Raw genomic sequence first — 16715 nt, 5'->3', positions numbered from 1 at the left:
ACTGTCAGGGGGTGGGGAGTGGTTGGATGGGATGTGGGAGTCCCAGGGGTCTGTCTGGGGGTGGGGGTGTGGATAAGGGTTGGGGCAGTCAGGGGACAGGTAGGGGGTAGAGTCCTAGGGGGCCAGTTAGGATGTGGGGAAGGTCTCAGGAGGGGGCAGTCAGGGGACAAGGAGCAGGGAGGCTTAGGTAGGGGGTGGAGTCCTGGGGGGCAGTTAGGGGCCGGGGTCCCAGGAGGGGGCAGTCAGGGGACAAGGCATGGGGGGGAGGGTTGGGGGTTCTGAGGGGGCAGGAAGTGGGAAGGAGTGGAAGGGGCAGGGGCGGGGCTAGGGCAGGACAGGGGCGGGGCTAGGGCGGGGCTCCTCCCATCCTCTTTTTTGATTGTTGAAATATGGTAACCCGACTCCTGCTGCCTCATCCCTGGACTCTCCCCCGCCCACACCCCCTGCCGCCCCACCTCTGGCCCCCACTTGCACTCCCCTGCTTCCCCAGCCCTGGGCTCGCCCCCCACCCGCACCCCCTGCCGCCCCAGCCCTGGGCTCTCCCCCAAAGACGGAATTGGGGGAACTAAATGGACGGTGCACCTCTTTATCTGAAGCCTAGCAAGGGAGGTATGTGGATCCCACTAGAATTTAAAATGAAAAGGGAGGGGAGGCTCTGGACCTGGGCAGCTTTAGATACAGTACCAGGCACTTAGGAGGATTTCCACTTCTGAGCCATGGAAGCAGAAATTGACTTTTCCTTTCCAAATATAGCTAATATTCAGAAAGGCAATCTAGCACCTGCCTTCCAGATTTGAACACCCTCAAAATTCAGGAGTGCTCAAGCTCAATTTGGGCAGCTGTTACTTCATTTCCCCCAAATCAAATATACTGATCCACTGTAACTTGCTGTAGAAAAAGTAGAATAAATTGAGCAAGACATGCTTCCCAGTGGTTATTAGGACTGGAATTGCTATTTTCAACAGCCATTGCTTTTTTAAGTTTTAGTTTTATTTGTTTAAAAGGAAGACCGTGATAGTGCATTCCCCATAGAAACAAAGAATGGAACAAAAGAATAATAAAGGCACCTTAACTTTTTCTCATTTATGTAGGACAGTCTTGTAATATACATCCAGATATCCTTCAATCACACAAGCTGAAAATTGTTCCACTTTACTGCAGTTCTGTAACCATATGGGAACCAATCCTGTCCGTGTTCTGTGCACAACCAAAATTCCTGCTGAATGACCCGCCCTGGGAGCGAGTTACCAGTGACCCAGGCCTGGGGCGGCAGGAGGGTGTAGTTGGGAGGAGGGGGGAAAAGAGAGCCCAGGGCTGGGGTGGGGGCAACCAAAAAATTTTTTGCTTGGGGCAGCAAAAAACCTAGAGCTGGCCCTGGGATGGAGTGAGCGTGTGGGGCCTCAGAGAAGGGGTAGGGCAAGGGTTTTCAGTTTTGTTCAGTCAGAAAGTTGGCAACCTGTGTTCTGCCTGGAAATCTGTACCCTTCTATACCAGTATTCTACCCATGTGTTTTATCCCAAGTCTCTGTGATGCCAACTATATCATAGTGGTATTTATTCACTAGCATTTCTAGTTCTTCCTATTTATTCCTCATACTTCTTGCATTAGCATGCAGACATCTACGATACTGATTTGATTTCCCCTCCTATGTTCCCTCTTGTCTCTCTATTGTACCTGCTATAATGGCCCATGCTGCCCCCAGATTCTGACTTAAGACAGGTCCCTACTCCAAAGCATGGGGTACTAGATCTTTCCAAACCAACAGTCATCGGATTTTTTTTTTAAACATAGAAAAACAATATATATTCCCTAGTCTTGATCTCAGAAATGGCTGAACCATTTTGGCTGACATTTTTGAGAACTATTCAGCCTCAAGCGGACACCTAGCATGGAAATTTTCAGCCTGAACAGTTAAACTTTGGCAAAGTTGTAAACTGAAAACACAGTCTTATAATGGGAAGTGTCAGACAGCATTCATAACAGACAGTGCTACAAAAAACAGCTAGATTTTGTTCTTAGGGCACACGAATGTAAATCTTTAGTAACTGCATTGACTTCAGTATAATTACTTAGATCAGAATTTTACATAAAGAATCTTCACAGAGACCCTGTGCATCTACACTGGCTCCCAGCAACAGTGTTCCAATAGATGTACACTGTCAAACTTCTCTGCTACTAATTGCCCCCAAAACCTGCTTTAAGGAGGGTTACCCAGCACACAGAAAATCAATACATCCTTTATCTTCATTTACTGTCTACGGTCCTTCCCACTGGGGGCAAGGGAGACAAGACAACGGGACAGATCCTCAGCAGGTGTAAACTGACAAGGGGTAATACTAGCACTTGCTGTGTGTTCTGGCAACTTCAGTGTCACTAAGGCTATTTACACCATCTAGGGAACTGACTCAGTGTGCTTATCCCCAGCCTTGACCACTTCCCACAAGAACCAGAGCCCTGGAACCACGATGGCAGATTCATCTGCTTCTAAAGATTGGATGTCTCATGCTGGAAGGGCAAGCACCATGCACAGAAGGGTCCTTTCTCCTCAGTGTGTGGATCTAGGAAAAATATCTTGCCCTGTACCTTTGTTGAGAAATATTTAGTCTGGTTTTAAAATACACATGATCTTAAGTGTCCCCAGCTCTGAGACAATAAACAATCAAAAGTGTTTAATCCCATTACTTATCTGTTTCCATGCCACTGCTTCCAAAGCAGCATCTTTGATTCATATAAAGCAGTCAGAGAAAAGTATGCTATCTTAAAGCTAGAGAATGCATAAACACAACCACCACTAAGTTTACAGCCAGAGCGTCATTCAACACTAATCACTGCTGAGTTAGCATTTTTGCATACAAGCTCTTCTTCATCTAACCTCCTCAAGCTTTATGAAAGCTTTTTTGAAGCCTAGCTATGTTGAATTATTAACAGTTTTTAAGCATGCCGGGATTATTTCCCCCAATAAATTTCATGCTAACAAGTATACAATATAGAATGCTTTAGTAGCAGCAAAATGAATATATACATACCTTTGAGGTTTTCTCTTTCTTTTTTTTTTTTTTTTGTAATTTCCCTGTAATCAGTTATTTTTAATTTAACAGGAAGTTATGATTATAGGTCTTTGAGAACTAAACATTTCCACTATTACTACCATTTTCCAGGGTTTATAAAAAAATGATAAAAACTGTCAGTGGGAAACTGATCAATCAGAAAACCTTTGGGCCAGATAGAATCTCACTTACCAACTGGTGCAAATCTGAGTAATTACACTGACTCCATCTGGCTGTTTAACTTAAGAACTAAGAGTACATGTGAAATGGATGTCTACTCATTTCCCCACTGCAACTTGACTTTGAGCTTTGAAATACTTTCACACCAAAATCTGACCCCAGGAAAACTTGCCAGTTTTGTGTCTGAAATGACAAGTTTCTCTAGGATTTGTTTCAAGTTTGCTTGGAGTTTTCTGATATTTATGGAACAGAAAATCCATAGTTAATTTGTAGGGCTAAAAAGGGTTGGTTTGCCAAATTAGCCAGTTTTACTCTAGTCTTATTCCTAAAGCTGAAATGTGCTTCTAGTTCATTTTTCTTATTTTCAGATTTTGGTGCTTTTGAATGCCAAATGACAGACTAGAACAAGTATAAATGATATTTTTAAGTTCCAAATAAGCATATCCATACAAGTTTACTAGTACTCTACTCCTGGTGCTATGACCTACTGGTGACATATGACCCTCTGTCCTAACTAGCCAAATACTCAAAATTATGTACAAAAATTTTACAAAATACAAAAATTAAGTGTGAGGCTAAGAATTCAAACTTCCCCTTTTGTGAAACCACCAAGTTATTTTCCTTTCCTCCCCACCAAATAAAAATAGAGCACTGAGAAAGAAAATATCAGCCTGATCCTAGGAGATTCACCCACACCCTCACTCAAAGCCTACTGAAGTTAATCGAAAAACACCTATTGAGATCAGGCCCCTGGGAGACTTGAAAGATCTACCCCTAAGTCTGAAAGTCTTCTCCTTTTAGAAATCATACATTAATTCCCTTCTTATCCATGTTCTTTGTAGCTATTGCTCAGATAAAGCATACAGGAGTCACACATGTTGTCCGCCACATACAATCAACTCTTTGAACCACCTCAGAACCAAATAAATTTTCAAATCTGGGGCTAACTTTCTACTTACCTTATTCTCACAAACTAACCAGATGAAATTAATGAGACTGCTTACATGAACAGCATTTGGCCCAGAACCTATACCAAGTTGGAATGCAGGCTTCCAGCCATTCCAAAACAATATATTGGGCCAGAATCACAGATGTTGTAAATTGGTATTTCCCAACTAAAGTGAATGAAGTAACTTGATAATGTCAAGAGGTTAAACAAAAGCAGTGAGTAAAAGCATGAAAGTTTTTTTAAGAAACCCACACAGCTTAATTACATGTATGCACACTGAGGGTACATCTACACTACAGGGGGGAGTCGATTTAAGATACGCAAATTCAGCTACGTGAATAGCGTAGCTGAATTCGACGTATTGCAGCCGACTTACCCCGCTATGAGGACGGCGGCAAAATCGACTTCTGCGGCTTTCTGTCGACGGCGCTTACTCCCACCTCCGCTGGTGGAGTAAGAGCACCGATTCGGGGATCGATTGTCGCGTCCCGATGGGACGCGATAAATCGATCCCCGAGAGGTCGATTTCTACCCGCCGATTCAGGCGGGTAGTGTAGACCTAGCCTTAGTAGATGTTATCAACAGTCAAATACATACATAAGAAATTGACTGAGAACCTGCATTAACAAAATACTGTACACTTGAGATCATATCAGCACCTCTCTTTCAAAGAGACAGGTTTGGTTTGTTTTTCTGCAGGGATTGGGGGTTTTCTTATTTTACAATTATTTTAAAAGGCAAAGAAATAGTCACAAAAACCTAAGATCTAATCTCAATTAAAAAGTTGCAATGGTTAAATTATATTTTTAAGAAAAGCATAATGATACAATGTACTCTTTAAACATCAGGTTTTGTATAGCAGAAGATCAATTTGACCAACTGTAATCCAATTCCACAGACAACTAATTTAAACACTTGTTAGGCTATATACTCCCTCTTTAAAATTGTTTAAGTAATTAGTGAACTTCAGCCACCATACCTTCCAGAGGGTGGCAAAAGTGGGGTTCTCAATATCAACAGCATAAGGATTGAGGCTGTGTACAAATGGGGCTCTCTCTAATCAGGGAGGAACATCTTTCAGGTTATATTTTATACAGCTCTAAAATTTGCCAAAAAAATAAAAATATAATGTAGTTAAAACGCTCATGTATATAACTATGTCTATAACCAAAGCATGGCTTCTGCTGCTGTAGCATTACAAAGAAGTGTCTTCGTGCCACTACCAAAGCACTTTATTTAAATGCTATGACTGACCAACTGTGCAGATTTTTCCCTGCTAGGACCTAGGAAAAGATAGCACCTTTTAAGAGAGCTGTATTTAGTAGGCATGCAGGGCAGAAACAGTTTTCATTTAGTTCCAGCCTGGGGTGTAGTTTTGAAAACATTTACTTACTTGTAACCCACGAGTGTAGGGGGGTGTAAATCCCAAATTCCTGATTCTATCAAAAAGCAAAAATATTCTTAGCTAAGGGTGAAATATTATTTATTCATCCCATTTACTCCTATCTGATCTCCAACGAGTGCGGCATCTTACCTGTTACATCTCTTCCAGAGAAAAAAGGTCAACTGAAGGGCAGATTTTTTTTAAACCATAACTTTTAATAACACACCTTTCCCATTGGGAGCGGGGGCTGCTGGCTTCTGTTTAGAAGGGGGCAGGATTGTTTTTTAAATATAGTAAGCTAAATACAAATTGATTCAGAAAATGTCTAACAAAACTTCCCCCACTAAACTATGTTTTAAAATGCACACACCTGCTGGAACTCAACTATTAGGAGAGCAGGTGCTCTAAACATCAATCTGCTTCCCCTAGCAAATGCCCAATACTGCACCCCCTTAACCATGCCCCTTTTCCAGCCCCTATATTTTGACATTTGCTCTTCACAGGATAAGCCTTGACTACTTTCCTGGAGACTATGAATAACTTTGCAAGTCACTCACAGTGCTGGCTTTCTGGTGGACTTCACTAGTTAGCACCAAGCTTTGAAATGCAGAGGTCCAACATTCAAGTGGAAGAATGATCTGCAGGCGAGGCGCAAACCACTGACTAAGGGGTCAGATCACAACCAGGAGTCCAAGGGAAAAGGTGACCCTGCTGATTCTACCTTGCAGCAGCTGCTGCTGCTGAAGTTACAGCCCCGAGCATGAAACACATCTGTTACCTCCCAAGGGATTTCTCACTGCGATTTACTCTTTTAATATTATTAAAAGATGAATCAATAGCAAAGGTGAGCTCCCCTCTCTGCTCTCTCCTATGCCCTGAGATGTGAAGAGAAGGCACGGGTGAGCAGACAGCAGATAACCTATCCAGCATTATTCCACTCCCACAAATAAAATCGGAATTTGAAATATAACAGCAGCCTTTCTACTGCACCAAGTATTATAAAATCGGAATACGAACTGGTTCATTTATTTCGCGGATTGCCATATGCAAATATTAAAGCCCGGACATTGCTTTTCTTCCACCAGCCCTTTAAGCAAATTCAGCTTTTCTTGTGTGTGTGTATATATTTGATTCCACCGTTTATGCACTGCCTGTTGAGAGGAGACAGATCGGGCTTCTCCTTAATCCAGAAAGACCATCTGCAAAATTGTGGGACTATCGCCCTAGCAATTTCTTTCCTTAGTTAATGTTCAAATGGAGGAAATCAAACACCCACAGCACAGCTGCTGAGTTTCGGCATCGTCTCCCTTCAGCATTTTACCCACCTCCCTCCCCTGACTCCCACTGCCGAAGCAGGGGATTAAAAACTTGAGACAAGATTGGAACCAGGCATTTCTTTCCTCATTGGAAACGGGCCCAACCCCCCATGCACTGAAAAGCATTCTTAGCATAGGTAGTTTTAAAGTTGTTTATATTATACTTAACGAAGAAATGCAAAATCCCTTTTGCAGCTAAGTAGTAGCATATGCAGCAAGTCACAACAAAAATCTCTCCAGGAACAGGCAATGTTTAGGGGTTGAAAATGCAGTTTCCACCAGCGAGCATAAATTATGCCATCTGAGTCACAGGATGCTCCTATTTGCATTCATGTAGTCTCATTTTCCCTCCCAATCGAGGGGTCCAACTTTGATGATCTTATGTAAAACCATCTGCAATCAGCTTTGAGAGGTATCCAGTAGCAGTTACTAACATCTATGAAAAAAGAACAGGAGTACTTGTGGCATCTTAGAGACTAACAAATTTATTTGAGCATAAGCTTTCGTGGGCTACAGCCCACTTCTTGTAGCCCATGAAAGCTTATGCTCAAATAAATTTGTTAGTCTCTAAGGTGCCACAAGTACTCCTGTTCTTTTTGCAGATACAGACTAACATGACTGCTACTCTGAAAGCTAACATCTATGAGTGTTCTTTTTTGCCATCCTGACACAATTTTCTGAGACAGCAAATTTTGATGGAGGGGTACACCTGTCACAATTTGGTAGTTCTATCCGTCTCCCACCTCTGGTCCAAGGGTAGCAATCTGTGATTAATGGAGGCTTACCTGACACAATTTCCTACCTCCTGCCTTTCCCTGTCCCCTTGTCCAGGGGTATGGGATAAAATTGCTTGGATGGGGGTTCACCTGTCACAATTTGCTACCCCTAGATCCTCTGGTTCAGGATAGCTAATTGTGCTGGTCAGGGACACAATTTTGAAATCTTTATTTTAAAATTGGACACAAAGGTAAATATTTCTGTAATTTGGAAAAACATTCTAAAGAGTTAAATTGCAGGGCTATTTTATGCAAAACCCTAAAAGAAGGTATTTTTTCTTCATTAGTCTACTTCTATTGTTGATTAGAAGTTGTATGGCCTATAGCAAACAAATATTTAATGTACACAAAACTCTGAAATGAGTGTAAAGCATTATAAATAGTACATGAAATACATATGAATACATTTTAAGCACATGCAATTAGGCAAAAAAGCTACCATTGTTCCTTAGACAGACTCCACCCTGTCATTGTTATACATATTGATCAAATTTTTGTAACAAAATTTGCACTCCTCTACTTTGGCACAACCATATGAGCATGTTGCCTTCTGATATTATTCTAGAGACATTTTCTCAGGCCTTTTCCTCACTTCTAAAACCAAAGTGTCTTGTCCTCACTGTGTTTTTACCTCAGAATAGCTTCCACACTTCAGTCACCCCAAGCTAAACAAAAATAGCCTTTTTTAGCAGTGAGGAAAAGACTTAAGGGCTAGCCTCACAAAGGGTATGTCTACACTACGGGATTAATCCAAATTTATATAATTCGAATTTTGGAAACAGATTGTATAAAGTCGAATGTATGCGGCCACACTAAGCACATTAATTCGGCGGTGTGTGTCCAGGTACCGGGGCTAGTGTCAATTTCTGGAGCGTTGCACTGTGGGTAGCTATCCCATAGCTATCCCATAGGTCCCGCAGTCTCCCCCGCCCATTGGAATTCTGGGTTGAGATCTCAGTGCCTGATGGGGCAAAAAACATTGTCTCAGGTGGTTCTGGGTACAGCCTCACCCCTCCCTCCATGAAAGCAACGGCAGACAACCATTTCGCGCCTTTTTTCCTGGGTGAACACTGCAGACTCCATACCACAGCAAGCATGGAGCCCGCTCAGCTCAAGACAGCAGTCATGAACATTGTAAACACCTCGCGCGTTCTCGTGCAATTTATGCTGAGCCAGAACCAGAAAAACTAGGCGAGGAGGCGGCGACGACGGCAGCACAGCGACAAGCGTGATGCGGACACAGAATTCTCTCAAACCGCGGGCCCCAGTGCTTTGGAGATCATGTTGTTACTGGGGCAGGTTCTATCCGTGGAACGCTGATTCTGGGCCCGGGAAACAAGCACAGACTGGTGGGACCGCATAGTATTGCGGGTGTGGGACGATTCCCAGTGGCTACGAAAACTTTCGCATGCGTAAGGGCAGTTCCATGGAACTTTGAACATGTGAATTGCTGTCCCCTGCCCTGAAATGCCAGAATACCAAGATGAGAGCAGCCCTCACAGTTGAGAAGTGTGTGGCGACAGCCCTGTGGAAGCTTGCAACGCCAGACAGCTACCGGTCAGTCGGGAATCAATTTGGAGTGGGCAAATCTACTGTGGGGGCTGCTGTGATGCAAGTAGCCAAAGCAATCACTGAGGTGCTGCTACGAAAGGTAGTGACTCTGGGAAATGTGCTGGTCATAGTGGATGGCTTTGCTGCAATGGGATTCCCTAACTGTGGTGGGGCGATAGATGGAACCCATATCCCTATCTTGGCACCGGAGCACCAGGGTACCCAGTACATAAACCGCAAGGGGTACTTTTCAATGGTGCTGCAAGCACTTGTGGATCACAAGGGATGTTTCACCAACATCAACGTGGGCTGGCTGGGAAGGGTTCATGACGCTCGCGTCTTCAGGAACACTACTCTGTTTAAACGGCTGCAGCAAGGGACTTACTTCCCGGACCTGAAAATAACCGTTGGGATGTTGAAATGCCAATAGTTATTCTTGGGGACCCAGCCTACCCCTTAATGCCATGGCTCATGAAGCCATACACAGGCAGCCTGGACAGGAGTCAGGAGCTGTTCAACTACAGGCTGAGCAAGTGCAGAATGTTGGTAGAATGTGCATTTGGCCGTTTAAAAGGTCGCTGGCGATCGTTACTGACTCGCTCAGACCTCAGCCAAATCAATATCCCCATTGTTATTTCTGCTTGCTATGTGCTCTACAATCTCTGTGAAAGTAAGGGGGAGACCTTTATGGTGGGGTCGAAGGCTGAGGCAAATCGCTTGGCTGCTGATTACGTGCAGCCAGACACCAGGGCGATTAGAAGAGCACACCAGGAAGCGCTGTGCATCAGAGAAGCTTTGAAAACCAGTTTCATGACTGACCAGGCTACAGTGTGAAATTTCTGTTTGTTTCTCCTTCATGAAAACCTGCCCCCTTTATTGACTCATTCTCTATAAGGAACCCACCCGCCCCCTTCCCCCAGCTTGCTTTCAAAGGAAATAAAGTCACTATCGTTTAAAAAGCATTTATTCTTTATTAATTTGATTATAAAAAGAGGGAGAGAACCCGGGTGGGGTTTGGGAGGAGGATCGGCGGGAAGGAAAAGGCCACTAAAAAAAGGTTAAAAAATGACAGCCTTTTGGTTGGGCTGTCCACTGGGGTGGAATGGGAGGGTGTACGGAGCCTCCCTCTCCACCCCACCAAGTTCTTACACGTCGGGGTGAGGAGGCTATGGAACATGGTGAGGGGGGAGGGGGGTTATACAGGGCCTGTAGCGGCACTCTGTTATCCTGCTGCCGTTCCTGAAGCTCCACCAGACGCTGGAGCATGTCTGTTTGCTCACGCAGCAGCCCCAGCATTGCATCCTGCCTCCTCTGATCTTCCTGCCACCACCTCTCATCTCGAGCGTCTCTCCTCTCCTCACGTTGGTCCCTTCTGTCCTCACATTGGTCCCTCATGTCCTCACATTCACTGGCTTCTTTCTTTTGAAATCGTGTCCTTCCACGCATTCAGATGAGCTCTTTCAATGCGGGTGGATTCCATGATTTCTGCGAACATCTCATCTCACGTCTTCTTTTTCCGATGCCTTATCTGAGATAGCCTTCGGGACAGAGGAGGGAGGCTTGAAAAATTTGCAGCTGCTGGAGGGAGGGAAAAAAGGAGAGAATTTTTTAAAAAGATACATTTTGCAGAGCAATGCTTATACTCTTTCACAGTGACCAACACTATTCACTTTACATAGCACATGTGATTTCTGTGCAAGGTCGCATTTTGCCTCTTAATATTGAGTGCCTGTAGCTTTGCTGCTAGAGATCACAGACACAGGTCCGGGCAACAGAATTCAGCTTGCATGCGGCCATGGTAAGCCATTGTCTTTCGGCTTCTGTGCCCTCCTTTCCCACATACCAAGCAAAGCCCATTGAGTGCTGCGGTTTTCCTGTTAACCTTCAGCAACAGAAAACAAACTAACCCCCCTGCATCAAATTCTCTGGATGATCGCTTTATCCCTCCCCCCACCGCGTTGCTGGTATCAGGGAAGATCCCTGCAGGAACCAAACTAACACCCCCCACCCCGCCATGCATTCTCTGGGATGATCGCTTTACCCCTCCCCCCACCGCGTGGCTGGTATCAGGGAAGATCCCTGCTAGCCAAACGCGAAAAGCTCTCGGCCAATTCCCTCCCCCACCCCCCCGCGCTTGGCTAACTGCAGGGAAGGATTTCTTTTCAGCCACAGGCAAACAGCCCAGTAGGAACGGCCTCCCCTTAATTAAATTCCCGTATTTCAACCAGGTTACCATGAGCAATATCACTCTCCTGAGGATTACACAGTGAGATAAAGAACGGATGTTGATTGAATGCCTGCAAACACTGGGACCATACGCTGCCAGGCTTTATCATGCAATGATACCAGATTACTTGCTGCAAGCATGGCGTGGTCAAATGTCCTACCATGGAGGACGGAATGAAGCTGCACTGCCCAGAAACCTTGTGGCAAGGCTTTTGGAGTACCTCCAGGAGAGCTTCATGGAGATGTCCCTGGAGGATTTCCGCTCCATCCCCAGACACGTTAACAGACTTTTCCAGTAGCTGTACTGGCCGCGAATGCATCCCAAGTCCTCAGGGCAAAGTAATCATTAAAAAATGCTTCCTTTTAAAACAAGTTTTATATTTTAAAAAGTACACTCACCTGAGGTCCCTTCCATGGGGTCATGGTCTTGGATACTAGCTTGGGAGGGTCCTCCTCCTCCTCCTCTTCCCCGTCCGCAGAATCCTCAGGTGTAGCTGATGAGATTATCCCCGCCTCGGAATCCATGGTCAGAGGTGGGGTAGTGGTGGCACCCCCCCCTAGAATTGCATGCAGCTCGGCGTAGAAGCGGCATGTCCGCGGCTCTGACCTGGAGCGACCGTTTGCCTCCTTTGTTTTCTGATAGGCTTGTCTGAGCTCCTTGACTTTCACGCAGCACTGATCTGAGTCCCTATTGTCCCTATTGTGGCCTCTCTCCATCATGCCCTTGGAGATTTTTTCAAAAGTTTTGGCATTTCGTCTTTTCGAACGAAGTTCTGCTAGCACTGAATCCTCTTCCCATATAGCGATCAGATCCAGTACCTCCCGTACGGTCCATGCTGGTGCTCTTTTTCGATTATCAGCCTGCATGGTTACCTGTGCTGATGAGCTCTCTGTGGTCACCTGTGCTCTCCACGCTGGGCAACCAGGAAATAAAATTCAAATGTTCGCGGGGCTTTTCCTGTCTACCTGGCCAGTGCATCCGAGTTCAGATTGCTGTCCAGAGCGGTCACAATGGTGCACTGTGGGATAGCTCCCGGAGGCCAATAACATCGAATTGCGGCTACACTAACCCTAATTCGAAATTACAATATCGATTTTGGCGCTATTCCGCTCGTCGGGGTGGAGTACAGAAATCGATTTTAAGAGCCCTTTATTTCGAAATAAATGGCTTCGTTGTGTGGACGGGTGCAGGGTTAATTCGATTTAACGCTGCTAAATCTGAATTAAAGTCATAGTGTAGACCAGGCCAAAGGGGACTCAGGAGTTGCAACACCCAATTATCACAACATCTAGCTTCCAAGAACCAAGAAAGTCACAAGAACACCATCACAATTCACAAATCCCGAGTTAAGTGCTTAAACTCCCTATACAATGAATGGGGAGAAATGCCTCAGAGTAGGATCAACAAAAGCTAGCATACTAGATAGGGCGATGCTTAAAACAGCCAATGGGAGATGCTGACCAGAGGGGTTTGTGCTAAGCCCCACCCTGTCACAGAGTTCAGTGCCTAAGTCCCTGCTGCAGATAGGCATCTAGCTCTGCCTTGTGATCCACGAATGAGAACCCCTCTCCTGGCGTAAGACAGTTTAGGTGCCTAAGCTGTTTCTTGAGAGAATGAGTTAAGCAGGTGCCTAACTCCACATAAAACAGTCAGGGTGGGAGTGGTATCCACTTATAACTTCTAGCCCAGTGTTTAGAGCACTCATCTGGAATGGGGGAGACTTCTGTTCAAATTCCCCCTGCCCCTCCAAGCGGGAATCAAACCTGGTTCTCCTATATCCCAGACAAGTGCTCTAATTACTGTACTAGGCTAGAACTTATAAGGTGGATAGTGACCTATGTCTTCATCCAGCCAGATTTTGAATGGGACCCAATCTCATATCAGCCTCTAAGATCACCTACCATATTGGGCCCCACATGCGAAAATAACTTTATCTCCATCCCCTCTTCCCTAGTTCATGAATCACTCTGGGGTTAGATGGGATTTAGGCATCCAGATTCCTAGAATAAAGCAGTAGCATAAATCTTAGAGGCAGAAGCTTAAGCACCTAAAGAAATTTTACTATGAAAATGTTGGCACCCATTGAGTTTAGGTTGGCAAAAGTTTGGGAATTGCAATGGAGCCTAAATTGTGAATCTAGCCCTAGTCTCTATAAAGAGGACTCAGGAATTATAGACCAGTCAGCCTAACTTTGATGCCTGGAAAGGTACTGGACCAAATGATTAAACAATCAATTTGTAAGTACCTATAGGATAATCTGGTTATAAGGAACAGTCAGCATGGATTAGTCAAGAACAAATCATACCAACTCAACCTAATTTCCTTTTTTGACAGGGTTAATGGCAGGAGAGAGAAGCAGTAGATGTGATATATCTTGATTTTAGTAAGGTTTTTGACACAGTCACCGATGACATTCTCATACGCAAACTAGGGATATGTGTCTAGATGAAACTGCTATAAGATGGGTGAACAACTGCAACTAATGCAAAGGAGTAACAGGATAATTAATCTTAGCAGACATTGGTTTTGGCAGTACAGAACAGTATACTTGTCAGAATGAAGATCATCATTGAAATGTATCATAACAAAACATGTAGCATACATAAAAAGGCTTGGAAATTAAAATATGCAACTAGAAGTATAAACAATTCAGTAGAAAAATCAACACTAATGTATGCAACAAATGAAGTAATCAAAGAGTAACGTGTTCAGTTCAGTGTTTGCAAGATGGGGAATTACTTACAGAAATAAAGGTTTTTAATAAGTTTTCAATGACAAAGAGAGAGGGGAAAATCCCAGGATACTGGAAGCCTGAAACACTATTAAGTTATAGCAATGTACAAATGTTTTAGGTATATGCATTCTTTAGGAAAGGTATCTGAAAATGTACGAACCTAGTGCACCCTAAAGGTTCAGAAACAAAAAGGCAAATTTAAAGAACCCCAAATGTATGTATTTATTTATTTTAATTTCATTACTTTCTGGTGTAAAATTCATGATTTTTTAATACTTCTGGTTGTCAGTATGTCTCAGGGTCACATACCTCTATTCAATAAAATTCACAGTAGAATTTTTCCTTTGAGAAAGATTTCCTACACTATAGTATAGTGCTCCTTGGGACAGATTTTTAAAGATATGTAGGCAATTAGTGGGATTTTTAGGTGCTTTCACCCTTTCAAAATCTGACCTGTGGTGAATATTTGGGAACCAAACTCTATACACAGGTGGTGACATGAAAACGCAGTAGAGTGCTGGATAGAGAGGCAAAACAACAGTTGCCAAGGGCAATCCCCATTGGTGGATCAAAGGAAACTAAAGAAGTTTTGATACCAAACCAGGAAAATCAGTCAGCTTTAAAGTCACATGAACCGCAAGAATAAACTTGTGTATTAAAAAAAGTGAAAAAAGAACAAAAATTTAGAATTAAAAACTAGTGTCACAATACAAACAGGAAGTGCTATGTTAGAAACACTGTGAGATGTGATTGCTTACCAATTATTAATAGTTTCAATATTAAAATGAATTAAATACTGTAGAACAATGACATCCATCTGCATAGTGCTAATGAAGATAAATGATGAAGTGCTAAGAATAATGAAAAATTACATTTTAAAAGGTAAATAATTTAAAGGAGTGAAACTACATTCACAGTGGATTACAAGAAAAAGGCAATCCAATCCAGACAATCAGAACAGCAGCTAAGACAAATTTGTGAACCATTATGAAGCTTTATGCAGTCATATAAATTGACAAAGGATTCTTTTAAACACTAAAAAATGTATGACTATTATAATTTTGAAAGGGGGATGGCATCTGTAAAATATTTCACTGAATCAAATTTCCTTTAGCAGCTCAATGCATCCCATCGGATAGGGAAGAGCTGCCGTGTCTAGGCTTTGGGATACACCGTGCTCTTAAGAAGACAGCCTTGGGAAGCCGGTGCTAAGCTGCAGCGTCCCGAAGAGGTTGGGTGGAGAAGCCCCTCTGCCCCCGACACCCCATTTTGCAGCCACTGCAGAAGGCTCACCTCATCTGGGTGACTGTTACCCCCTACCCCTCCCTATCCGGGGGTTTGCCCCCCTGCTCTGATCCCGTTTGGCAGCGCCCGTACTCCCGGCTTAACCCCTACCCCTTGGCCCGCTCCTTTCCCTGCCTCCAGCTCTTTGACCCCCCGTGGAGTCAGTCTCCGCCCCGCACAGACTCTGCCCGTCCCTCCCCCCGATTTGCCCCGCAGCACTTTTAACCCTCCCTTGGGCTCACATTGCAAGCCCAGGTAAGGGCAGCGTCCACGCAGCGGCTTCAGCAGGTGCTAGTGAGCATGCTCGGTGGGTGGGAGCATGCTCAGTACCAGCCAAGCCGCAGACTGACGGGCGGCGGTGTTTAACATTACAGCCCGGCAGCCGCGGGCAGGCTGGCCGGCGCGGCGGCGAGGAGCTGGGCGCACAGCCCGGGGGGCAGCGGGGCGTTCGGCACCATGGTCCCCTCGGGCGGGCAGGGCGCGGCTGCTGCTCCAGCCACCTGTCGGAGACATGCGGGGGTGGGTGGGGAGAGAAGCTCCGGCTCCCCCGGCATCGCAGGTCCTTACCTCGCGGTCCCGAGCCACCTCCGCGGAGCCTCAGCCGCGCTGCCGCTCCGAGCCCCGCACGGTTCCAAGCCCGGCTGCTGGGTCGCGCCGCGCGGCTCGACTCTCAATCCCCGTCTTCGCCGCCGCCTACAGGGGAAGCTGCCCTGGACTCCCCGGGGCCTCAGCGGGCAGGGTCAGCGCGGGGAGCCGGCGAGGCGCTGCCGCTTCTCCTGCAGCTAATCGCTGTAATCTGCTCGCCGCGCTGCCAGCGCTCTGTGCACTGGCTGCGCAGTAATAAGGGCTCGGGGGCGGGGAGGGGGCTCGGAGGAGGGAGGAAAACTTTGATGTTGGAGAGAGAACCGGCGAGGGGGGAACAGCGCGGCGGTGCGAGCGCGCAGGAGGGGGCGCGGGGCGCTGCCGCCGCCGACTGCGAGCCCGGCAGGAAGGTGGTAGGAGAGGAGCCGGCAGGCTTGCCAGTGGGCGCTGGCTGCTTGGCAGGGGCGCGTCAGCCTTCCTGACAGGTGAAGGGCGCAGAGGCGCAAAAAGGGACCCAAGTCCGTTAAGGGCTCGGGCGGATGGCAAGAGCCGGGGTGGAAGCAGGCGGCTCTGGGAATCAGCGGGCTCCTGGTGCAGCGCAGCCTGGGAGAACACACAGCCCGTGCGCCGCAAGGCTAAGGAAGGGAGGAAGCCCGTGCTCCTTGCTATATAGCGCGTACAGTGG

The 16715-nt window shown here is 45.6% G+C and overlaps 1 long non-coding RNA gene across 1 annotated transcript in view; it reads right to left on the bottom strand.

Moving 5' to 3' along the window:
• Positions 1 to 16251, bottom strand: part of LOC117879916 — a 565134-nt gene extending 548883 nt beyond the window's left edge. Inside the window, exon 1 of the long non-coding RNA XR_004646424.1 lies at positions 16016 to 16251. This is a non-coding gene — a long non-coding RNA (uncharacterized LOC117879916). The remainder of the gene's footprint in view (positions 1 to 16015) is intronic.
• Between the last annotated feature and the right edge of the window lie 464 nt (positions 16252 to 16715).

The sequence above is a fragment of the Trachemys scripta genome, chromosome 7, assembly GCF_013100865.1.
Source record: "Trachemys scripta elegans isolate TJP31775 chromosome 7, CAS_Tse_1.0, whole genome shotgun sequence".
NCBI classification, from domain to species: Eukaryota; Metazoa; Chordata; order Testudines; family Emydidae; genus Trachemys; species Trachemys scripta.
Note: the sequence above shows the minus strand (reverse complement) of the source record. Positions and strands in the feature narration are given on the sequence as shown.